Source organism: Cupressus sempervirens, chromosome 4 (assembly GCF_028749045.1).
Source record: "Cupressus sempervirens isolate cs-2001-9-10 chromosome 4, ASM2874904v1, whole genome shotgun sequence".
Classification (NCBI taxonomy): Eukaryota; Viridiplantae; Streptophyta; class Pinopsida; order Cupressales; family Cupressaceae; genus Cupressus; species Cupressus sempervirens.
This window is the reverse complement of record NC_143121.1, coordinates 236,367,488-236,393,683: the sequence shown is the minus strand read 5'-3', so window position 1 is coordinate 236,393,683 and position 26,196 is coordinate 236,367,488.

Sequence of the window (26,196 nt, the reverse complement as noted above, 5' to 3'; positions counted from 1 at the left end):
TCCTAAACCTAATATGTTATAAGAATGTCTATATTAATACACAAGTAAGAATATAACATATACATGTAAGAACATATAAAGAGTATGACCTAAAGAATGCATGTTACAACATATAATTAATAAAAGTTTATATATATATATATATATATATATATATATATATATATATATATATATATATATATATATATATATATAAACATAAAGATTATATACAAGTTACGTAAAGAATGTATCATATAAGAACATATAAAGATTATATGTACATAAATACATAACAACATTAACAATCATATGTAAAAAAACATAAACAATGTATATAAATACATATAAATACTAAAGGGGTTGTCTTAAGGAGACGTTAGGTAAAAGGTGGTACTAAGGGGATGTCCTAATAGGTGGTCTTAAGGGGAGGTCCAAAGAGGTTGTCTTAAGGGGAGGTCCTAAGAGGTGGTCTTAAATGAGATATACATGTCAAATTTAAATAAAAATAACAAAAAAAGTCTAATTTCACATATCCAAGATAAATGATCCAAAGTATACAAATTTATAAAACAAATATCTTGTCAAAATTAAATGTGAGAGTATAAGAGCTATATAGACATAGCTAAACTAGAGCTCCATAATAAGTACATAGGTAAACTAGAGCTCCACAAACAATGTATTTTTAGGATCCTCTCTAGTTTTTATTATCTCTAGAAGTTTTTCATGTTCTTCAATAGATACTTTCCACTTTTGATTTCCACAACGTCCTCTTCTTTGTATTGCTTCAAATTGTAATTTGGTTGCTATAACATGGTTACTGTAATGTAAAACCTTTCCTCCAGGCTTGTATTCAATAAATTCAATGCCACTATCAATTACCCTTGTTTGTTGATAATATGTTCCTTCAATAACAACTAATCCAATTGGATATGACTGTTGATCAACATCTATAGTTCCTTTTAGTAACTTGTGTTTTGCTTTTGTGCATCTTAAAAGATAATAGTCCATATTTTTTGCATTATCTGGTTAAGGCTTGAACTACAAAAATATAGATAAATATAAATTAATTTTAAAATGAATATACATGTATATTAATTTATATATATGTATATATGCACACAAACCTTCCATAATTAAATAAAAAATGCACTCATAATTAGCTAAATATACAGGATCATGAATGTCAATGTCAATGTCAACATCTTTAAAAGGAGGCTTTCTAACTATCTCCTTCAAATCCCAAAGTGAAACATATCCATTCACAATATTCTCACATGCACTCACTCGATTGTTCTTAATGCAGTCATCACAAAAACATATTTTCTCTCTTACTTTAATTAATGGAGGTTTATGGTTTCCTATAGTCATCACTTGATGTAAACTTCTAATACTAGGAATTATTTAACAATTGTAAGGATTAGATTGATCTATATCTATTACAAATACAAAAAATAATTGTCATATTTCAAAATAAATATTTAATAAAAAACTCAACTTGATTTGAAAAATACATTAAAACTAAATATAACTTAGTTCTCCTTTCACTTCCCAAAAGAAATACTTGTTGTATTCAGTATCTCGAGTAGCAAAATTAACTTTGCACCATTCAACAATTTGATTTGTGCTCTCTATCATATTCCCTGTATGTACATACTAACTATATATATATATATATATATATATATATATATATATATATATATATATATATATATATATATATATATATATATATATATATATATATATATATATGCTACTCTAGTATTAAACATGCACATTAAAAATGCATATATTTACCTGTAAGTTCATGTTGTTGAAGTGCACATTTTATGTATGCTCCTACTCCATCATGCTCCCCTTTTCTGTGTCCACTTTCAAAGAAATTCCATAAAAACCTAACATTGGTTCTAGCATGTTGCATTGCCAACCTATTAAATACTTTTGTAGATTTGAATTGTTCTATGAACATGGAACATGATAAGTATCTGTAATTACCAGTGTAAATGTATCAAATTGAAATAGGCATATCCAAATAAATATAAGTTAAAATAAAGTTAAATAAATGTGTGAGTTCGTGTATACTAACCTGCACATCCATTAGACCAAATCCAATCTTTGAAACATTTATTCCACAATTTTTAAGATCTTCATAGAACATTGCAAAACAATGAGCCACATAACTCCTATCATGAACTCTATCATCACTAATATAGAAATGAACCTCTTTGATGATGATGCATTAATTTTCCTCCAACCTTCCTATCTGATCCACCTCAAATTGTTCATGTCTATAGGTCACTTGCACAAATATTACAACTTGTTTAGAATGATAATATTTCCCTTGAAGCTCTATTTGAGGTGAAAATGTATAATTCTTAGACAAATCTACAACTAAAAGTATACAACTGGGTAGAAAAGAATTTTTGGAATCACGAAACTATTTAGCTTTCCATTGTGCACCATGACAATGTTGGATATGTGGATATATCTATAGACGAAACTTGGTCATAAACTCATCATAATGCAATTCACTCTCCTTCAATATAATTTTTTTCGTTTCATCTCTTGTCTTATTTTGGTATGTCTCATATTCATATCTCATCCATGAAACTGGTGTGGATTCATTAATATTCTCAATTTGCATTTCAAAAAATTTGAGTAACTCTCCACAATCTTCACACTGATTTTTTATGCATTACACTTTGAATTCATCTGAATCTTCTAATTTATCACATAATATGGACTTCACAAATTGTGTTATACTGCTAGGGATGACAAAATTAGGATCAAGTATTGCCATAACTTTTTTATATGATTGCAAGTGTAGACCAAATTCAACATGATTTTGACAACAACAAGTTTCACGCATTTTATTTATGCATACAAAGGAAGGACGCAAACTCTCAAACATTCTTTAACATATTTTGACATTTGGGAATTCTTGTTTGAATGTTTGAAATAATTCACTTTGAGTTATATCTATGAAATGTTTTGGATGTTCAATTTTGGCCTCTATTTCTTGATCTTTAATTTGTATAGTATCACATCTATTGGAAGAAACATGAGAATTGTGGTCCAAAATTCAACAACTTGTCTTTTACATCTTCAAAAATTTTGTCTTTTTGAGGGGCTCTACAAATATTCACCCAATTATTCTCAATGTTATCATCTAGCATATTTCTCCTCTTGATGTATCTCTGGAAAAATTTTCTAGATATATGTAGTACATTAGAAATTACACATACCTATTTTCTATGTGTCAATTTTCTACTAGATATAGTATTCATCAATGCTCTACATGCATTACTCAAATCACCTCCTCGAGTTGTGTTGTTAATTTTGTTATAAGAATTTTGCAAGTTTTTAACTATTGTCTTATTAATATTATGTGCATGGCTTTTCCTGTTATCAACACCCAACAACTCCAAAATGGGTCTCATATTTTTTCTCCTAAATAACTTGACAAATAATTGTGCCTGTCCAAATATACTTTTATCCTTGAAATATTCATCCCACATGTTCTAAAAATGCTTTCTAATAGTGTTATCATTTATCATATCTTTAGATGGAATTTGGTTTAAAAGTAGTTCCTCATCCAAATCCATCAAATTTTTTATGCCCTCTAATTTGTCTCTATCAGTAGAACTACCAATTTCTTCATATTCATTACTTTCATTTTCTTCATGAATCTTATCCTATTGAGGAATTTCAATAGGTTGATTTTGGTTATATTTTGTATGACCTTTCATTTTGTCATCTCTTATTCTATCATATTTCCTTGATCTTTTCCTTTTACTTCCCGTTGAATACTTTAATCTATAGAAACAAAAATAATAATTTAGATTTCACTAAATACCAACTAATGCTTCAATATAGAATACATAAAAATAAAAAATAAGTAGACGAGAAAAAACACCTTCAAAATATTTGATCATTTGCAATTATAATTAAATTTGTGAAATATTTGCTGAAAATGGCTTCAAAATTAGTTGTCATCCAAAAATGCTCTTCCAATTTTTGTTGTTTTGTATATTTATTTATTTATTTAAAAAAAAATTATTTTATATGAAACAACCACATTAACTGCATGTGATTTAATAGCCCAATGGGGGTTTTAGTCAGAACGAGTCCAATTGAAAGGGTTACAGCCAAAATGGTTTCAGGCGTAACTCCCTATGTGGCATCCTAGGTGGTAGCCACACAAGCAAAAATAAGAACTTCTATAAACATCTCACTTTGAAGGCTAATTTGACCTACTAAATTGAAGTTGTTTTTAAAACTAAAAATATACTTTTGTAGGTCTTGGAGTCACGATTATGATCATATAATTTTTTATTATTTTGATTATGAATAATATATTATAATTTTAAAATATTAAAAGTAGGTATTTTAAGATTCAGGAAGATGTACATTCAAAAATAGGAAAAAAATAGTAAATCATGTTCAAAAATTATTATTTTTTAATGCTACACTAGAGGAGAGAGTCTTCTTCAAGAATATGTAATTTTTTTTTTAAATACATAGATTTGATGGAAAAAGTTTGATGGGAGAAAAAAACTATCAATTTTTGATAACTTTGAATTTGACCAGTTATAACTTGAAAAATACTGGCCAAATTTTAATTTTTCTTTTTTGTTGTACTAGGAATGCATGTCAACTCTAACATATTCCAAAATTAGACCAAAATATGAATATTTGCATATATTTGTTTGACGAGGAAAAAACTCTATATTTTCAGCATTTTTAAAAAATTCAAAAATAGAATTTAAAAATTCAAAAATAAATAAAATTTTCACTCAATTTTTTTAAAGAAATTATAGACATAAACTTCATCCAATTTTATACATTTCATTAGTTTACATCATCTTCAAATTCTAAACACAAATGCCACTTTTATGTCGCTAAAGTTGAACAGTTTAAATTCTAATATCACTTTTCTTTTATAAAAGGTGACATAGCTTTGTGCTTTTACCCAATGACGTTTAGAGATTTGTTGGTTGTCGAGATTGTGGTTTAGTCTTCCATTATGATAGTTGTGATTCATGTATGTTGATTGTAATGTGCATCCATACTGGTTTTAAAATATATATCTTGTTTTTTATTTATCCTTGTTCCAAGGATCTTTGGGTGGGATATTACATATAACCTTTCTGTTTGAAAAAATTTAGCAACTTCCATAAAGAACCCCCAATGTAGAGGAGAGAGGAGGGTGCGGGCAACAAAAACATGATAGGCCATTGTAAAAACCATATTTTTCAAGAAAATCTTCATGTGCATGATGGCTTCCAAATACATTTGCAAGAATTTTTGCAAAAAATCAATTTACAATAAAATATTTGACAAAAAATCAAAAAATATCACCCCCTAGATTTGGGTGTCGAGGTCAAATGCAGCTTGGGTGCAAACCAATTTTGCCTCAAATTTCAATACTATGCAAACTAGACATATTTTATATGGAAATGGGGGTTTTTGAGCACTTTGAGCTCAATAGTGATGTCTATTTTTTCTCAAAGTTCCTTGAGAATTAGTGACCCCTCAGATCCAATAAAAATTCATTGAAACTTAGATTTGGTAACCAATGCCAAATCTCTAAAGAATAGAACAAGTGCATGAAGATCTGGAGCTTTGATGCCATGTTGAAGTTGATGAAAGATCAACCCCATTGTTCCCAAGAATTACCTACATGCAAACACTTGGCACACATAAAGATAAATAAAAGCTATGGAGGCTGAAATTGTTAGATCCATAGATGAGACATTCTTGATGAGAAAAAAAAGAAATCAATGTATTCAAAATTGAATTGGTTGAATTACAAAAAGAGATCATCCTTATAAAGGAGATTGAAATCCTAAAAAGATCTAACCTAGGTTGAATACTAACAAATAATAAAAGAGTTAATTATTATATGCCTAAAGTTTAGCTTAAGAAACTAGAGTTAATTAGGAAATATCTAATTACTCTAACATGCTATCCTCTATACCACCTAAAGTCAATATCATCCATGACTTTAGAAGTTGTTATATGTATAAAATCAAAGAAGAATATAACAAATTATGCAATGGATGAATCTTGAAGGATGAATTCAAAATTATTTAGAGGAAAGGGTTAACTCATGCCCTAGAATTCTCAAAGAATTTCAGATCAAATGGATTAAAGTTGTTTTGAGTAGAATCCATGACATGAAGTATTGGTTACAGATTGGAACTATGGAAATCAAAAAGAAAATGACTCATAAAGTTACAAGCTATCTAACCCTAGACAAGAAGAAAACCATGTGATGCCTAAGTTGTGAGGAAATTAAGGCAAACACAAAAGTCAAGTGGAATGGATCTAGTATGTCCATCACAAACATTTTTTATCCAGTTATCAAATTTTTAGTGAGAATCATAGCTCACAAATTATATGAATCAAGTAGATTGAATAGATTTCCATGTATGAAAGTGGATCAAGCATGAAAGATAGTAATGAAAGATCATGAATATGATCTTGCCAAGCTACAAAGACTAAAACTTACAGAGAATCTGTCATCTATAAGAAAAGAAAAGAATTCAATGTGTAAGTTTGGATACCCCATTATGTAGATTTTCTTTTATATCTAGAAGTACATTTCTAGTGTTGGTAATGTTGTGTGAGAACAAGACAAACTAGTGACAAGATAAATTAATGAGTACATTACTCAATTAGAAGAAAAGTTTGAGAATGTAATGGATGCTTGTTTTGAAAATTTTAACCAAAGGATGAGAATGAGGGTGAGGATGCCTGAAGAATTAGTCACAAGGTATTATAATGACATGATTTTTCTTGGTAGATATAGACAAAAATTTTATATAGGCAGTAAAGTCAAAGAAGGCTTGGTTACCAAGTTTTGACTCTGAAATAGATAGTGATTTGGTGAGTGCAAACATTGAAGCACTATTAAATGAAGAAATAGATACTGAGGCTGAACCTTTTGGTAAATATGGAAAAGTTAAGGAAATAATAACTATAAATATCAAGATATTTTCTAAGGAGAAGAAAAGAAAAAGAATGATCGAAGACCTAGAATCAAAATTGGGTATCCTAGGAAAGGGAAAGGAACCATTATAGTTGACACAAGGTCTTGGAGAGGATGATGAAAAAGATAGCAATGATGAGGAAGAGGAATAAGAAGAAGGTGACAACAATAAAGCCCTAGTTTTTGTCATTCCATCGAGAAAGAAAGCTCAAGAAACCAAGAAGAAGTTAGTAGTGACACCCCTCTCTCCTCCACCACCAAACAAGCCAAGGACTAGGGTAGCTACTAGTGCCAAGAAAACTATAAAGAAAGTAGCAAATACTATAGATCCCAATGTCCCTAAAACCAAAAGAAGGATATGGATTAGAGGACCACCTAAAGGGATGTTAAAATCAATCAAAGAGGTACATGTTGACATAAGGAGCTCCCCAAGATTATCTAGTTTTAATTTTCTAAAATACGATACACTAGATAATGATGGTAGAAACAAAATTGAGGAGGCCATGGTAGAAGTGATTGCAAATTAGAAGTTAGCTCCTAGTGAAATAGAGAAGAAGATACACAAAGATCTTCATGAAAGACTAAAGCAAAGATGGGAGTGAGAAGAGGAGGATGAGAAAAAGATAAGAACTAACACATTAGTCAGAGTCATGTCTAATCTTTCCTAGGAGGAACAAGAAACATTTTTGGAGAAGTATAGGAGCATATTTGATCCAAAATAAAGAATGATATTGATCTTAAAAAATAAAGAGGAAGTTGTAGAGAAGAAAAAAAAGTTTCTTTGGAAAAGCATGTTTGGATTATCAACCAAAGGAGAATAGATAGAAAAAGACACTATAAACATCAAAGATGATTACGACAATAGAGAAAGATTAGGTGTATCAAGTTCACAAGGTAGCATGTTCCTAGTACATGCCAACACTACTGACACTCTTGAAGCAAGGTAGTCAAGGCTCATAGGCAAAAAGGTAGAAGGTGAAGAGAAAGAATCTAATGTAGATGGTAAGATTGTTTCAATACTAAATATTGAGGAAAATAAATAGCCAAGTAAAGATGAACCGAGTGTAACTATTGTTGTCTCAATCATAGATGCATGAGCACAATTGAGTGGTGAAACTCCTTCACCAAATCTCAAAGAAATTTTGATTAGAAATAGTCTTTCACCAAGAAAGAGGAGAACAATAAAATATTTGTCACCAGATATTGAGGTTAGTCTTGATGAAATAATTGATATGGCATAATTTGACCTAGAAAATCTCACCTTGGAGAAAAAAATTTTGCTACAAGAAGTCTTTGCAAAGAAGAAAAGGCAAGAAGAGATAAAGAGGGAGTTTAAGAAAAAGTAGGTACTCTATGATGTGAAAAACATGTTTTTTGATGCTTTTGACATTCAAAATTTTGATGAAGGTGCACCAATCATCACCTAGCTTGTAAATATAGTTGATCAAGTTAATGCTAGAAGTATGGAGTCAAGTGAGAAACTAATGGATTGGTCTACGAGAAGATTTTAAAATAAGGTTGTTGACAAAGTTTCCATAACCATCACTGAGCAGAAAGTGCAATAACAAGAGAAAGTACAAGTTATGATAGAACTCATATAGAAGGTAACAAATTTTTATAATATTTTTTCAGATGTGCCAAGATTCTTGAATGATATTCAAGCACAAATAAACCAAATTCAAGCTAAGATAAAGAGATCCAACAACATTATTTAAGAGTTAGGATGATCAAGTATTGGTCATTACAATAATCTAATAAATGTTCAAGGAATATTGGACAAGCTTCAGTCCACTGAAAGAAATACGAGAACCAAACTGATCTCTATTCAAGAAATGATGATACCTCATTCGGAGGTCATGTAGAAAGAGTTAAAATGAGCCCATAATCTTATAACAGAAGATCATAATCTTTCAGTAGCTGAGAAATTAATTGATTTGGCTAGAATATTATAGTTGCAAATTCATATTTTTGAGGTAGCAAGAACCACATGGGATCATGTACTGTCCATGATTACTAGAGTTCATAAGGAATTCAATGACAAATATGATTTTCTACCACCTATTCAACCCCAACAGTAATGAAATAAGTGTTCAAAAATAAGGGGAAAATAGATTTGAAAAAAGTAAAGGGGGGAATAGATGGGAAATTGGTGGAAAATTGATTTGAATAAGGGAGAAATGGATTCATATTCATTTTTACATTGTCTATTCATTATTCATTGGTATAAGTCATAACACCTAGGGGGAGAGCTCATTGTCAGATTTTAATGTAAAGATGTAGATATGACATAGTGTTTTTTCCACTAATGTCAAAGGGGGAGATTGTTGGTATCACTAACTATTGTTGTTTATTAGTGTCAAATACTTAGCCATTTACAAGGTAGAGTTAGACAGTCATCACTATGACTAAGCTACTCTATATAAGTTGATTCATCTACATAAGTAAGTATGTACTGAGCTCTATATGAGCCGAGTAAATTTATGGTCACCAACTATTTTTTATATAAGCCAAGTTCTTCAAGGACTGAGAATTTTTTAAGCATACAAGTGTCAGGTTACATAGTATATGCCAAGCATTAGAAGAACACAATATAAACCAAGCAACAACAATGTTGAGCATCAAAAAATTGTAAAGGCCAAGATTTGCAAAGTTTACATAAAAGTCAGAAATGCAACATAATTTGTGGTAAAAGAAATTCAAAATGACTTGGAAACAACATTTAATACATCCAGTGGTTGTTACAGAACATTTAATAAATACAAAGAGTTTTACACATTATGATGTAGATTACATATCTCTATGTTTTGTGATCAATGATTTAGATGGCAAGACTATTACGGAAGAATCTAGAAAACTCTTTATGAAACTCTTCAAATAGAAAATATCTTAACCTAGATAAAAGAATGGCGAGAGAGGAGTTTAGAAGAGAAGTGTGTATATCCAAAAAAGGAGCATTGTGTGATTGAAATCATATCAAATCAAAAGTCAGTGATGGGTTTTTTTACTTAACATAACAAGTGAACTAATCATATAAGTGAAGAGGGAAAGACAAGTTTATTAGATCAGAGGAGAGGGCTAGTTAGAAAGAAGAAGACTTGCAATTAGCTTATAGAGCATACTGAGAGTCAAGTACTAAATCAGTTCTAACAAAATTGAGTTAGAGTAAATCTCTTAACAAATTGGTCTTAACAAATCTTTGTAAATTTCCTAACAAATTCCTTACTTTGTTGTAAGTGTTAAATCCTCTAACAAGGTGAGACCTAGAAGTCTCTTAAGCTTTTAATAGGGTAGACCCCTCACAAAGTAGATCATATTTTATGATCAAACATTGCAACCCTAATAGGTTAACTTAATTACTACATTAGTGAAGATTTTTGGGTGTCATCCCCACCCATTTTTGCCTTCACCTTGGAGGGTTTTGGGGTAAAAAAATTGTGTTATTTGTTTTTTTTCATGCATGCAATAGATCAAATTTACATGTTTTAGTAATATTATCATTACAAGCTTTACATGTACAAGTTTAATGATAGATGTGAATGAATTGGTTAATAGTTTAAAGTGTTTAAGATTCTATTCACCCCTCCCCCATTATCTTGGTTATCCTATTTATACCTCCATCGGTCAACAAAATGCCTACTTCTAAATGGAATTTAGGAAATGCACTATGGAATTGATTACACATTGGTTCAAAAAAGCTCCAATAGAGAATATGAATGAAAAAATTACTTTAATATTCTTAAATAATTTCATACCAAGATGAAGAAAAGAGTGAGGATTCCTAAATCTATGGTAGATAAGTACATAGATGACATATGCTTTGTGGTTGAAATTGACAAAACATGCATTGAGGTAGTAAAACCTAGAGTGAGTGTGTTGAACCACTTGGTTATAAAGTAACTAAAGACATGCTTGATGAATGTGTTAGATAAATGTTAACCTCATAATGGTTTTTGACACTTGAGTTCCAATACGCTTAACCACTTTCTATATTAGAGCCGAGTACACCACGTATGTCGAGCCACAACATGAGCCGAGTCAGGAAAGACTTTAGGTGCCGAGTGATTTTCAGGTGCTGAGTAGCCTTCAGGTGCTGACTGAAGTTCAAGTGTCGAATGACTTTAGGTGTTGAGCATGATACATGTGCTGAGTGATATTTAAGTGCCAAGTCACAAATGATGCCAAGCAATACAAAAATGCAACAGGAGTCGAGTAAGCCAGTTTGTTATTAGTGCTGAGCATCTGGAATCAACAAGTGCCAAGTAACACAGAATGTACATATGAGTTTGTAACTTCATTAATTCATATGTAAACCATTTTCATGGCTGGCATATGATGAATCTCGAAGGATTAAATGATAAGATCAAATATTTTGTATTTCCTATGCAATCTACATGCAGCCAATAAGAAAAATGGAGAAGGCATGCAACCAATAAGAATAGTGCAAGGAATGATCAGGAAGCAAAGATTCAATATGGATCATAGATCCATACCTAACCCTAAGTCTCAAATGTCTTTATAAGGAAGACGAAATCTCATTAAAAAAAAAGTGGATGTACAAGGGTGTGAAAGGAAAAACTATTTCAGAGCAAAGAGTATCAGATCTCAAAGGATCAAGATCAGAGAAAGAAGCAGATCAAGTGCCTGTATTCAGCAATCAAAGGATTGTAAGCTATCAGGTTTATTGTACCTAATACTCTCTAGAAATTGTATTAGAATTAAAACCCTATGGTGATAGGTTAGCTTAATAGCTATTTTGTAGATACTTTAAATAGGTGATTAAATCCTTTAGCAGGGTAACACTTCTTGTAAAGTGTTTGAAATCCTTTAACCAAGTCACTATTGATACAATGTAAAGCCTTTAACAAGGTAGGCCTTTAATAGGGTAGATCATTGAAAGTGGTCAAACATTATTACTACAGTGATTTTGTGGGTATCATCCCCACCCCAGTTTTACCTTCTTATTTTTGGAGGGTTTCTGGGTTACCATAATCTCAAGTGTTATGTGGTGATTTTTATGTGTTTCTCATAATTGTTTGATATATTTATATGCATGCAATCTAATTTTAGTTAAAAAATTTTAATGGTCAAAATATAGTACTTTTGATTCACCCCCCCCCCCCCCCCCCCCGCCCCCCCTCTCAGAAGCATTCTTCCTATTTGATTATTCCAAAAATTGGTATCAGAGAAATTGGTTCTCACAAAAAGAAGTCTAACAACTTGGAGAAAAAGGTCAAAAGATGGAAGTCTTCAAACTTGGGAAGATTATTGACAATCAAATGATTGATGTGCAACTGGCTCTACACAAAGTAGAGGAAGCCAAGGAGGAACTAAGAAAATTCTTGAAAAGAAGGAAGAATATAGCCATAGCTAAGAATGATATAAACTACAAGGAGATTGATACCACAAAATTGTGTGCAAATGGAGACACTAAAGAGTTTGATGCAACAATAGTAGAACTAATGGAGAAAAACAAAGTTCAAGTAGAGGAGATAAGATCTCTCAAGATGGAACATGAATCATAGGCCATAATGTTATGTGAAATCAATGAACAAAAGAAAAGTGCAGTTGACGATAGAGTCATGATGGAAAATGACAAAAGAAATCTTGCAAACAGACTTGAAGAAAAATGTACTAAATTAACCAGGATCACAAACATGCAGATGGATACCCTTGCCCAAATGATGAACCTTCATCATGAACTCAATATGAAAGATATTGAGATCTCTACTTTGAAGATGCAAAATAAACAACTACAGAATGAATTGAACAGAGAAAAAGAGGTAGCTAAGAATCTCAACAAGTCAAGTGAAGCCATCAAGTATTTTGAACAGTTGCTGAAATCCCCAAGATCCACCCATGATACATCAAGACATGGATACAACAACATTGAAGTAGGATAATCATCAATGAGTGTCGAGCAAAAAGATGACACAGGTAAGAATTCAAAACTTACTTGTCATTGTTGTAATAAAAAAGGGCATACTACTAATGTTTGTAGGAATAGAAGGATCAATCAGTCTAACACATCCAAGAGCAAGATTTACTATCACAAGTGCAACATGTAAGGACATATGACACAAGATTGCAGATCCAATGTCACAAGGACTCAAAGATTTGATGGACACTATCATAATTACAAGACGTATGGACATAGAGTATTTGAATGCAAATCAAAGCTTATGTGGACACCAAATCAACCATCAAAATCAAAAGGAAATGAAAGTCACTATCATTGGGATTACAACACCAAGTATAACTGTCATTATTGTTAGGAATATGGACATATACCACAGAACTGCATAAGAACACATTTCAAAGGAAACTATAAAAGATGGTTGAATCAAACCACATGTTTCAATTGTCTAAAAATTGGTCATACAAGAAAAACTATCCTACAAGGTCAAAGGCACCCAAGACTAAAGAAAATAAGGGCAAAGAAAATATTGATGTCGAAAAGATAAGGGGGAAAATGAATAAGACTTGGAAAAAGAAAGATGAGTGCAACACATCAAGTGGAGGGATCACTTCACCCAATGGGTCAAGTGATCACCCTTCATCAAACTAAGCATGAGAAGTATATGGGACTGATATACAAAGTTATATCACACATCAGTCCCAAGACAAAGAAGCAATGCAAAGTATAAATTTGCATGAGACAAGATGTCAAGAAGAAATCTAAATGATGTTGATGAGTTGTCTTTCGATGTCGAGTTCCTAATAGCGATCGAGTTGATAACTGATGATGAGTTGGTTAACTCCTATGGAAGCTAAGTAAAGTGGAAATGTAGTACAAGCCGAGTAATGTCAAAATCCTTCAAAAGTTGAGTTGGTAGTTGAGCATTTAATGCGATGAAAATAGGGTATATTATCATGATTCCAATCAGTTTACCTCATCACGATCAAGAAGTAAAGAAGAGAAAGAGAGCAGAGAGACTTCATAGTAGAGAATCTAGCATTTCAAGAAGATTATAACATCTCTCAATGCATTTTCATCAATCTTGAGGTATTTTCATTTGTGCCGAGCTATGCAGTTTCATATTTTGTAAAAAAAGGAAACCCTAGTTTGCATAAATGGCATCAAGTTCCAAGAAAATTGAGGAAAAAGAGTCATTTGAAGTTCAGTTAGTGTACAATGAGGTCAAGCAACCTGATTTTTGTCCCATTCCCCAAGTTGCATACAAAAATGACCTAGCTAAAGCTCTCTCCCAAATACCCCCAAAAGTTGTAATGGTTCAAGATGTGAGAAGATGCTACAATTGTAAGATAGGAGCCCTAGGAGATATGGAGATAAGGCAAGCCTATGAGAAATTTTGTGTAGATGGATTCTTAAAATATGAATTCAAAATTGTTGAAAGAAAGGGTTTGACCCAAGTTTTGAGCTTTCCCATCGTATTCAAGATAGAATGGGTTAAACTTGTGTTAAGCAGAATTCATGGTGGAAGTCTATGGTTGGAAGATATTCCCATCAAATTAACCAAGGGAATCATACATAGGTTAACTAGGTACCCTACCCTAGATCGGTTCAAAACCTTGAGAAGTGAATCAAAGGAGGTTATTGAAACGAACACTGGTGCTCAGTGGAATAAGAGAGGAATGACAATTCACACCATTCAAGATCCTCTAGTTGAGTTTGTTGTTAGAGTCATTGCCCATAAGTTCTATCAATCCAGTAGACTCAATAGTGTGCCATGTATTGCAATAGATGTAGGTTACAAATTGGTCAAAAAGGACCATACTTATGATCTTGCAGAACTGCAACTACAATAGATTACTGAAAACCTAGCTACCATAAGAAGGACAAAGGGTGCTCAATGCAAATTTGGACCAATTCTAGTTTGTATATTCTTTTATGTTCAGAATGAGTTTCCCTCTTTTGGAAAAGTTATATGGAGGAATGATAGAACTATCATTGCCCAAATCAATGAATATATAGAACAGATGGGAGAAAATTTTGATACCTTGATGACAAGTTATTTTGAGGATTTCAAGAAATCCATGAAGCAAAGATCAAGAATACTAGTTTCCTTAGTGGAAAAACATACTAATGATTTGTACTTCTTAGTTGACATTGATTTTACCTATATTCAAGTAGTAATTCCAAGGGTGAGATGGCTAAGGCCATTTGGATATGAAATCAATATAGATGAAGCTTCTGCAGCAATAACTGCATTATTTGCAGAAGAGACAGATAAAAGTGCTCCACACTTTGGCACTTATGATGTGGTAAGATCAAAAATAAACATGGAGTTAAAGATTACCTCCACATTAAAGAAGAAAGACAAATTTTTGAAGAAGATTAAGAAGAAATTTGGTGAAGGAATTGAGGTTGAAGCAGAAGAAGATGATGATGACAATGATGATGATGATGACAAACAAGAACAAGGCCCAATGGAATTAACTCAAGGCCTAGGTGAAGACAAGGAGGAAGGTGCAGAGGAAGAAGAAGCCAAGGAAGCACCAATTGAAGCTTAGTCAAAGAAAAGAAAGGTAACAAATAGCCTCTAGCTCAGCGAAAACCAAAGAAATATGCCATGCCATCACCTCAAAAGCCAACAACCTGAGCTGCAACAAGGGCCTCCACTCAAAAGGCTAAAGAGGAAGCTACAAAGAAGAAACCAATCAAGGAAACACAAGAAGAGCTGAAGAAAAGAAGAGTATATGTAGCTCAACCTGATACAGATGAAGAAGATCAATCTTAAAAGGTAAGTCATTCTTCAGTTGATACTTTATGTAAAAAGATTGGAAATGGTGATTTAAGCAACTTAAATAAAGTTGATTTCAATAAGTTTACTAAAGAAGAATAGAATAAGATAGAGGAAATAGTTTATGGAATGATGGCACAGTTCAAGTACATTCCTCTTGAACTAGATGGACAATTGCCAAATGAACTGTCTAAAATTGTAGAAGATAGATGGCATTTTTGTATGTAAATGGAGAAAGAGATGAGGGAATCAACCCTAGCAAGCGTATTGCCTGATTTGACTAAGGAACAAATAAAGAAAGTAGTCAAAAGGCATAATACTAGGTTCACACCTAAGTATAGGGCATTCTTCATTCTCCAAAACAAGATGGAAGAAATTGTTCAAAGAACAATAAAATCATGGAAAAACTTGTACAAAAAGATTGAAGATTTTCTTGAAGAAAAATACAAGGAAGAAGCTACTGCTCCACCAAAAGAGAGAAGAAAAAGGAGAGAAGAGGAGACAGTAGTAGAGAAGGGAGAAGAAGAAAAGAAAGAAGAAGAAGAAAAGAAGGAAGAAGAAAAGAAAGATGGAGAGGAGGAAGAGACATAAAAAAAAGATGTAACAGCAACAGTTGAGCAAGAGCAGCAACCAGACCAAAGTGTGCAAGACACACAATTGTCACCCTCTAGCCCTCCTCATGCACCCATCACACATGCAAAAACTATAACTATAAAAGATGTTACTGACACTTTTGGTCAGAACATCAATCCATTAACTATAGAAGACCTCAAAAGAATCCTTGACCAATCTACGCAGCAAGCAAGATTGTGTACAGATCCAGTATTGGTCAGTATGGATGAATTACAAAAACTAGTAGAAAGCACAGTTAGAGATAAGGTAAATCCACAAGAACCACCTTCCATCATCTCTATAGCTACTAGTGGTCAACCTCAAATGTCCACAGTTATTTCATTAGGCATAGTTGACACCATAATACAGAAGTCGAGTGTAGCTGTAGAAAAAGAAACAAAACAAACAGGATAAACTATTACATCTGATCCTACAACACAAACACAAGGTGCACTTCTTAAGATTACCATAATTGATCAAGGTAGTAGATAGTAGGAGGAGAAAATAGTGGAAACCCCTAAAGAGCAAGAGGCAATACAAACATTGATAAATTTGCCTACCTCGGGAACTCCTTCACAACAACCATTGCAAATATCTACACCAGGATCTAGTACTACAAAAGTTGCAAGGGTACTTCACTATGGAGACCCTAAATTAGATGAGGATATAGTCATACCAGGTTATGACTCAAAAAAAATAACCATTGATCAAATCAATGAGGTGTAGGAAGCGTTAAATAAGAGAAAGAGACAAGAGATACTCAAGAAGGAGTATAAACAAAAGCAAACACTACATGAGATTAAGGATATCTTTATGGATGCCTTCAGTTTGCAGTCACCAAATGAGTCAAAGCATGTCATGGAGCAATTATCAGATATTGTTGACTAGGTGACAAATGAAGACCAAGAGACAAATGCAAAACTAATAGAATGGTCTGAAAGGAAATTCCAAGAAAAAGTAAATGAGCAAATATCAAGTCAAATTGCACTTTCACAAGTTGAATTTGCAAAGCTAAATGACAAAGTGAAAAAGGTACTTGAGAATATATTCTCATTGTACAAAAATTTATGTGACTTTTCATATTTCACATAGGAGACAAGCCAAAAGATACTGAGCTTGGAGAGAAATTTAAACATTTTAAGCATGCAGCTACCAAAAGATCCAACTCAAAGTGAGAAGCATTTTGCTCAATCACTTCACACTCAGAAAGAAATAGTTGTATTAATAGCAGATGAGGCCAATATCAAGGCAAAATTGATATAGCTCTAGTCCTCCATTACCCCACATTTGGAAATACTCCATAAGGAACAAGTCTATGTAGAAACTGTTCTCAAGAAAGATCCTAATCTTTCTACTTCAGATGGACTTATTCATCTTGATGCAGAGACTGCCATGTAGCACAAGTCACTGGAAATTTCTTTGAACAATTGGGATGCAGCTCTTAGGATGATCATGGAGGTAAACAACACATTTTTGGCAAAATATGGTCTTAACCCTTAAAATCCTTTGACATAAGTGTCAAAAAGGGGGAGATATATATCTTATTAACTAAGGGGGAGATATTATAAGATGCATGGGGGAGATGAGAGAATGGGGGAAACAAAACCAAGGAAACCAAGGGGAGCATGATATACAAATAATGGAACAAACAACCAACTCAGGGGGAGTTACAATAATTTTGAGGTATATATTATAAGTTACAAAAATTTTGATTAAAGGTTTTTAAACCTCTATATATACCAAGAAAATTAGTTAATGTACTCATAAGGTCAGTTAGGTGTTTTTGTCACTCATGTCAAAAGGGGGAGATTGTTAACCTCATAATGGTTTTTGACACTTGAGTGCCAATACTCTTAACCACTTTCTATATTGGAGCCGAGTACACCATGTATGCCAAGCCACAACATGAGCCGAGTCAGGAAAGACTTCAGTGCTGAGTATCCTTCAGGTGTCGAGTGAAGTTCAAGTGCTAAATGACTTTAGATGCCGAGCATGATACAAATGCCGAGTGATATTTAAGTGTCGAGTCACAAATGATGCCAAGCAATATAGAATGCAACAGGAGCCGAGTAAGCCAGTTTGTTATTAGTGTCAAGCATTTGGAATCAGCAAGTGTCGAGTAACACAGAATGTACATATGAGTTTGTAACTTCATTAATTCATATGTAAATCATTTTCATGGATGAAATATGATGAATCTCGAAGGATTAAATGATAAGATGGAATATTTTGTATTTCCTATGCAATCTACATGTAGCCAAGAAGAAAAATGGAGAAGGCATGCAACCAATAAGAATAGTACAAGGAATGAGCGGGAAGCAAAGATTCAATATAGATCGTAGATCCATATCTAACCCTAAGTCTTCGAATGTCTTTATAAGGAAGATGAAATCTCATTAAAAAAAAAGTGGATGTACAAGGGTGTGAAAGAAAAAACTATTTTAGAGCAAAGAGTATCAAAACTCAGAGGATCAAGATCAGAGAAAGCAGATCAAGTGCCTATATTCAGCAATCAAAGGATTGTAAGCTATCAGGTTTATTGTACCTAATACTCTCTAGCAATTTTATTAGAATGAAAACCCTATGGTGATAGGTTAGCTTAACAACTATTTTGTAGATCCTTTAAATAGGTGATTAAATCCTTTAGCAGGGTAACACTTCTTGTAAAGTGTTTGAAATCCTTTAAATAGGTCACTATTGATACAGTGTAAAGCCTTTAATAGGGTAGGCCTTTAACAGGGAAGATCATCGAAAGTGGTCAAACATTATTACTGTAGTGATTTTGTGGGTATCATCCCCACCCCAATTTTACCTTCTTATTTCTGGAGGGTTTTTCGGTTACCAAAATCTCAAGTGTTATGTGGTGATGTTTATGTGTTTCTCATAATTGTTTGATATATTTATATGCATGCAATCTACTTCTAGTTAAAAAGTTTTAATGGTCAAAATATAGTACTTCTGATTGACCCCCACCCCCCCCCCCCCCCCCACTCTCAAAAGCATTCTTCCTATTTGAATATTCCAACAATAAATTTTTTAATCTGATTTGGATGAGAAAAATGATAGATGGAGAACTCATGAGGAGAAAATGAGTGATGTTCACCAACAATTAACACAAAGAGCAACAAAAATAAAAGTGTTTAGTGTAATGGGAAATATCTTGAAGGATTCCAAGATGAGAAAACAAGAATGTGAAGATGTGAGACATACAAATTTTGACATGAAGGTTAGTGGAAAAGAAAACATAATGATGGTCAATCCAGTGGTTATAGATGCTTCACATAGCACCCTTATTGCACCAACACCTACAAATGCTACACCATTGGCAGAAGAAAATCAAACATCATGTCCAATCTTCACAAAAAAACCTAGAAGGAGAGTCACAAAGACTACACCACCAGTTATTCAAACAACTATTTTTCAAACAAAGATCAAGCAAGAGAAAGAGGAATAAACACCTAAGAGATCAAAAGGATTTAAAGAGATGGATGTAAGATATAAACCCAAGAAGAAACCTAAGATAGTGTTATCCTATCAAGGAAAGAAAAAGGATCAATTGGAAGTACCAATCAAGAAGATGAGACGAAAAATGTAATTTCCTTGAGACAAACCAAAGGAAGATAAGCTAAAGCAAGGTAGTAGTAGAAAGAGAAAGATATGGAAGCAAAAAATAGGTAAAATTAACAAAATGATCATGAATTTTGGTTATTTAGATAATTAAGGAAATTTTATGACAATTATAATACAAACCATAAGAGAAATTTGGAAGTTCCATTTATTAAATATATGATCAAACTCATAATACCTCTTATCTTTCTACTTCAAACTTTAGTTGATGAGATGTATGAAAGATTTAAAAATTCAAGGATGAGGATAGTAGAGGAAGACAAGAAATTAATAAAACTTTATATTGATAAATGTTGTGTTATAGACAATGAAGAGTAGTTAGAAAAGATCAAATAGAAATTGAACCCACTTTTGATAGACAAAATGAGAGTAATCAGATCAATGGGTGGATTATATGAAGAAATAAGGCAAGAAATAGAGAAAGTAGTTTATTAAGTTAAGTGAGCCTCATATTTTGCAACCAACAACAACAATAGAAGATCCACCACAACAAGATACTTTAGTCATGGATACAAAGGACACTACAATTTCTACAGATCAAATAGACAACACTACAATGTATATAGGTAGAGTACAAATTATTGTTAGCACAAAAGTGGGTCCCTTCAAAGATTATTCAAAGTTTTTAGTTGGCAATTTGATTAGTGATAATGTTGAGGATTTCCTAGTGGTAAAGAAGATAAATATTCTAGGAAGGATCACCATCAAGTATAGGTCACAAGTGTAGGGCCCATTTGTCATTGCACCAAAAGCCATGACTATTAGTGAACATGGAATACCACATAATTAACCACCTGTGGGTAGGGGAGCATGTCACATCACCCAAAGATCTCTCCCTTGACGTGCATACCAGGTGCTTACGTGGGTCAGGAAGACACCGGGGAGATTTGAACCCATGACCAGGCCAAAACTAGGCTCTGATACCAATTGTGGGGCCCATTTGTCATTGCACCAAAAGCCATGACTATTAGTGAACATGGAACACCACATAACTAACCACCTATGGGCAGGGGAGTGTGTTGCATCACCCAACAATATCCCCCTTGACGGGCATACCAGGTGCTTATGTAGGTCGAGAAGGCACCAGGGAGATTTGAACCCATGACCAGGCCAAAACCAAGCTCTGATACCAATTGTAGGGCCCATTTGTTGTTGCACCAAAAGCCATGACTGTTAGTGAACATGGAACACCACATAATGAACCACCTATGGGTAGGGAAGCATGTCACATCACCCAACAATCTCCCCCTTGATGCGCATAACAAGTGCTTATGCAGGTCGGGAAGGCATCGGGGAGATTTGAACCCATGACTAGGCCAAAACCATGCTCTAATACCAATTTTAGGGCCCATTTGCCATTGCACCAAAAGCCATGACTATTAGTGAACATGGAATACCACATAATTAACCACATGTAGGTAGGGGATCGTGTTGCATCACCCAACAAAAAGGACCTAAGTGTTTGACACAATGACGAAAAATCAATAGGATTTTTTTGACTTGGCCCTATCCAAGTTTGACATCATCAACACCTAGTATAGAGAACACAAACATTAGTCTTCAAGGACAACATTATGGAACTAAAATGGACAAGTAAAAAGAAGGAAAAGGAAAAGAGGACAAGTAAGAAGAGAAACAAAAGACAAGGAGAAAGAGAATAAATAGGTGACAAGTGTGCAACAGACCACACTAGAGGCTACAACATAAAAATGAAATGAAATTTGCAAGGAAAGGAAGATCAAAGTATTGTAGACACCTCCTAAGGAAATTGATACAACTTTAGATAATACTTCAAAGTCACATTTTGAAGCATTACTTTTAGATTTTCTAGAAGATGTTACAAGAATTTTTGTTGGGAAAAAGGTATATATAAAAATACATTCATCTACTATAATTTTCTATTGGGAAGATTTTGGAGGAATCATGAAAGATGACTAAGAATTTGTAGAGGTTTCTTCAGCTAACAATTGAAATATTGCAAAGCACATTAGCTTTTCCTATATAGATAATTGAGAAGAATATTGAGAAGAAAGATGAAAAGATAATAGAGGAATTTGATAAACATTTTTTTCCACTTGAATATGTAGCTTATACCAAAGTGCATATAGAGGATGTGTTGGAAATAATCAAGGCTAGCTAGGTTATTGAGAGAGGAGGGGTGAATTAGTAACCCCAAAAACTTTAAATCAATTTAGCACTTAACCATATAAATCTTTCACCATTCATTCTTCTAATCTACTACATGCATGAGAAAAGACAAACATTCATAACACATGAACACAATATTTTGGTGACCCAGAAACCTTTCAAATAGAAAATAAATTGGGGTGGGGATGATACCCATAAAACTTCAGTACTATAGAATAAATTTGGCCTATTAGGGCTTAAATTGATCACTTCTAATGATCTTCCCTATTAGGAGCAATTTGGACTACTAGGTCCACCTTGTTAGAGGTTTTCCAAACATACAATGAAGTATACACTCTGTTAAGAGATTTATATAAAGACTGTTAAGTCTACCCTATTAAAGGATTTAGAAAAATGATTTGCCTATTAGGATGAAATAGTAGATCTAACTTACAACTTAATTTTTGAATAGATCTCAATGCATAGATCACCTCTTGTGACTGATATGTCTTTGCTGCTCCTTAATGACCTTGCTAAATACTCTACTCTACTGTTGATTCACATTTACTCTTCTCAAACATTACATATCCATTACTTAACATACTCATTATCATCATATTGTAAATGGTACAATACATTACATATATACCATTTCAATAATTATAATTTCAAGGTCGGCTAAAACACAAGTAGAGAAAATATTATTGAGTTGGCCAAATAGTAGAAAACTTGAGCTCTTCAAGTTGACTTGGTGACCTTCTGATACTCAGTGTCCATTGTATTACTTGGAATCATCATAGATTCAGTAGAAGTAGAAGCTCAGTCCATACTAATCACACAATGTAGCTTGGAACTCGGTAACTGTTGGAGACTCGGTAGATATAGTGTCACTCGGTGAATACTAAATCCTTAATTTACCTTGCTATCACTCAATAAACATTGTACATCCATCACTCAATAGAAATTGACTTCATATCATTCAAATTGATAACTCGGTAGACACTATGAAGCTCGGTAACCACTATCTATTTGATGAACATTGTAAGCTTGGTATACACTACTAAATTGCCCATTCACTCGGTAGCTCCAAGAATACTTGGTGAGAAGTGCTTAATTGCTGAACTTATAAGTTAACCACTGAATGCTCAGTATAAACTATAGACTAAGTGATGAGCTTAGTAAGAATTCAAAATTGAATAAGTATTGTCACTAATTAAAAATACAACATAATGCCAACAATCTCCCCCTTTGGCATTAGTGACATAAACATTTATGTGCCAAAATTTATGTACATTGATATTCTAATTTTGATTTTTCAAAAATGATCTTTGTAAAGATGTTGTATATACATATCTTACATATCTCCCCCATACATATGACATAATGTATATATAGCTTTTATCTATACATATAAAAATTTATTTTCTCCCTTGATTTCTCCACAAGTCTCTTACTATCTCTTTACTTCCCCTTTTCTTATTATCTCATACTCCCCCTTTTTGACAATAATCCCAAAGAGATATGAAAAATATTCAAATAGAAACATCAAAATGTGAGAGAAATTTGGAGTGTACCTTGATAATAAGTGCCAATGTCTTATCCTAATTATCTTGCAAAATTTTGCAGGTGGAGAGGGCCACTTGAACTTCTATGGAAAGTTTAATCATATGATCGGCTACTGAAAAATTGTTATCTTGGACCAATGTTTTTGAATATGCAATATGTTTTTGCATTGGGTCCATAACTAGAAGGATCATATTTTTGATGCTAATTAGTGTAGACTTGATCCTAGCTTCCTCTCTAAGTAACTCTACCTACATTTCTGACAAAAATTTCACCATCATGTGATGTGATGAGCTTGAACTCGGGTCAAGTTGTAGCCTTTGAGCACTAGCCTTCATGTCCACATCAATCTTATTCAATTTCTTCTTTATATCCTTGGTGTACTTGGTAACATCATAGAGCTTACGAAAAAGTGATGTTACATTTGTAAAGGATTGATCAAGGTTGCTTAAAATTGCAAATAATTCTACCTAATTTATTGCAATGTGCTCAAGCACCTTATTGTCAAATTTCTTCTCTGCCTTTTCAATAAGCTTCTCTTGTCTTGAAGTGTCCTCATTGAACTTATTCACAACCTCTTCTAATTGTAACAAAATGTGTTGAGATGAGTCAACATCAACACTTATGGCCTCAGTAATTTTTTTTTGGCATTCTCTTTTATTGTAAATTCTCTATCTCTCTCATCTCTAAGCTATTTTTGCCTTGCTTTTTTCCCTAAAAGCTGACTAACCAATATCATTTCATTTGTTGTGGCATTATCTAGATCTATCTTAGGAATAAAAATTTCTTTGTCCAAGTTTATGTCTTCATCAATTTCTTTCCCAGTAAGTAGAAGTTTTAGAGGAGTCTTTGATTTTACTTCTATGCTTACTTCCTTGGACTTTGAAGTGGAAACAATAGTAGAAGTAGTTGAACTAGTAGAAAAGATTTTAATTGGTCCAACTAAAGGAAAACTAAAAGAAGTACCAATTGTATCCGAAATTGATGTGCTTCCCAAAAATGAAGTACCAATAATTAATATACAAACTAGAATATTTACAACTAAAGAACTGACTAGAACAAAAATTGGTACAGTTAAAGTTGTAGTTGACAAAGTTGTGGAACAAACTGGCAAACTTACTAAACAAGGAGCAAAATAAATTGGCACAATTTGAGAACTGGCAACTATGCATACTACTGAAGTAGATTGCTCAGGTGCTAATGAAGAGGTTTGTATCTTAGTAGATGAAATGGTAGACACTTCTATTGTGGATACCTAGAGCTATGAGGTAGCAGGTGCAGATGATATTTTTGAGGTGGTTGTAATCATTCTTGCTAAAGCTAACTCCAACTTTGATGATGTTGTTGGCTTAGGTGGAGAGTGAGGAAGGGAAGAAATGACTTCTACTACAATTTTCATTGGATCATCTTCTTCATTTTCTTCCTTGTCTTCCTCTTTAGCTTCTTCTTTCTCTTCATCATCAGCCATTAGTGCCTAATAGTCTTCAACATCAAATTTAACACATAGAGTGTCATCATCTTCATCATCACTATTACCATCATCATCCTTAATCTCTACTAGGTCATCACCACACTTATGCAAATGATAGATGTTTCTCCACATGTTTGTTGCATCTCTTACAACGTGCTCAATATGTTTGATTAAAATCAAACATGTGTGGAATCTGATCATCATTTTACCTTCATTATTTTTCTTGGCTGCCTTTACTTCTATATCAGTAAGATTTGGCAATAATTTCCTTAAAGATTTTTCATAAATATCTTTGGCTGTCTATGTAGCTAACTCCCACCTTTTCTGCAATCTCACTAACAATTCTTTTGAGATTTGGGGAGCAATCTGGTCTGGGGAATGCTTCCACTTTCCCATTTTGGAGAGTACTAGTTCCTCAATTTGCATCTTCTCGACATCAGTCCTTGTTTCAAACTTTAGGGCCTTGAATTTTTTGATGCTAGCTCCTTCTTCCATCTGTTTTAGCCTTTCCTGGAGGGTAAGTGGGGACTTGCTGAGCACAACTTCACCTTTACCTTTTCCTTTGCCTCTCCTGGTGAAAATAGCTATGGAGGCCTTTGGAGTTTTTGTAATGATTACCCTCCCTTTCTTCTTAGCTGGCTCTACCTCCTTCTCTAATTCTTTCTCTTCTCCTCCTCCTCCTCCTTCTTCTTCTTCACTCTCTCATTTTCCCTCAATAAGCATTAGATGGCTAGTGGCAATTTTCATCTTTCCTATCTTCCTCTTGCCTTTGCTGACTACTTGAGGTAGCTTGATTTTCAATTCAATTCTATGTTTTGCCTCATCATAAGTGCCAAAAATTGGTTACTTAGGGTCTATAGGCTCATTTACCAATGCTTCAATGATGTCCCTAGTTTCATCAATATTAACCTCATAAGGGGGAGATTTTACCCATGCAAATCAGGGCCTAACTACCTGAATGTATACTCTATCACAATCAACCATGAAACACACATCATATTTATAATCCTCAACAAGTTTAGGAGGAATCCTAAACCTATTTTTCATTGTTTTCTTGAAATATTCAAAATAATTGTCCATTATGCTATCAAATTTTATCCCCATTTCTGCAA